Genomic DNA, 1,694 nt, shown 5'->3' with positions numbered 1-1,694 from the left:
AGCACACAATTCTTATGTATTTACATCAATCTCACAACTAAAGTTTCATATGCACACTACATATGTAAATTTTCCGGTTACAATCCAGATGTAAGAACCAAATAATTTGAGTGACTCCGCAATTATTCTTAGTCAAATAGTATTAAAAATAAAATTAAGCATACTTTGCTTTGTAAAACCCAAATATGATGACAAAATGACCCACATGAAAATAACCTTGTGTCAAATTCGTACGAAAAAGAATCCTCATTATTCATAAGAAACAACTTAAATTGACTTGTTTAGCATTATTTGGAGCATGCATAGGGGGCTATAGAGGACCCAAGCACTAGATGAGCTCAACACCTTAAAATTTTTAGTTCATCTCCAACCAATAAGATAATCGTCAGACCATCTGCACCTCATTATTTCTCAAGAAAATTCTTTTATTTTGCCTTCATATGCTAATCCAATTAAATTATGAATCCCATGCACAATTTCCCTTCCTCCCTCCAATTGATCTCTTCAATGCAGAGATAACATATACCATACTATCAGAAAACAGAGAAGGTTTTAAAATGCAGTATTGTGTCAAACAGTCTGAGAGGCAATTGCCATTTCAGAAATACAGAAGCGATAAATGTAATAAAATAAACAAATAAGTTCAGTATAATTAACAGTAAATATTATCAGAAAATTTGTCGATAAAGATTATGATTCTAAGATACACTTTACAGACAGGAGACGAACATTCATAAGGCTTAATTGTGAAATATTGTATGGTTACCCGTGAATCAAACAAAACATACATAAAAACTTCAAATGAAACAGACCCAAAAACAATAGAACCGTAACTTACCTGCAAACTTCAAATGAAACAGAGCCTAAAACAATAGAGCTGTAACTAACCTGCGAACCAAACAAAACATACATAAAAACAAAAATTTTAAATACTATCCCAAGAAATTAGCCCACTAGCAGATTCCCATCTCTTTTTCTTTCCAGCTTCCCGTTTCATTTCTTTACATGTATAATTAAAATGTTTTTTTATCAAAATAATTAAGACTTGTTGCAGACCTATACTAGCCGCCTTATATTTGACTTTAGGCCCACCCGAATAGATTAATCATAAAATAATGTTTGTCCGCATAGACATCCTAACAATCTCTCATTTAAATTAGGCTATTAATTATCCAGATAATAGTTTAGTCAAGAAGAATCTTTCATATTGAATCATTAAAGTAGCCATCAATAATCACGATATCAATCAATCATGCTAACATGAATTTGATATGATAATGTGGCAAAAACAACAACACGCCTTGGTGTTGTATTGTATTATCTTAATGGGATAATTATCTATTTCACCATAAGAACCTGATGTGCTTAGCTTCATCATGTTTCGGCCATGAAAATCATAAATTAATAATTTTCATAAGAATTTTAATGACCTTTAAAGGAACCAGAAAAAAAAATCAGAACCAATAAGACAATACGTCTGAAATTAATGCGTTAACAAAATAGTTTGCTTCTTAAGCTGCCAAAATAAATAAAAGGAAAAACACACATATTTATATAAAAAAGGCTCAAAAAAAAAAAAAAAAAAACACAAGCATGAGAGAATGATTCACTTTATTGAAAGAAAAAATTACAGATAAAGAGTGTCAGCTCACATAAAATCGAACTAGAGTACGATAGAATCATATAAATTGGGC

This window comes from Phalaenopsis equestris, unplaced genomic scaffold (assembly GCF_001263595.1).
Source record: "Phalaenopsis equestris unplaced genomic scaffold, ASM126359v1 Scaffold000455, whole genome shotgun sequence".
Taxonomy (NCBI): domain Eukaryota; kingdom Viridiplantae; phylum Streptophyta; class Magnoliopsida; order Asparagales; family Orchidaceae; genus Phalaenopsis; species Phalaenopsis equestris.
Note: the sequence above shows the minus strand (reverse complement) of the source record.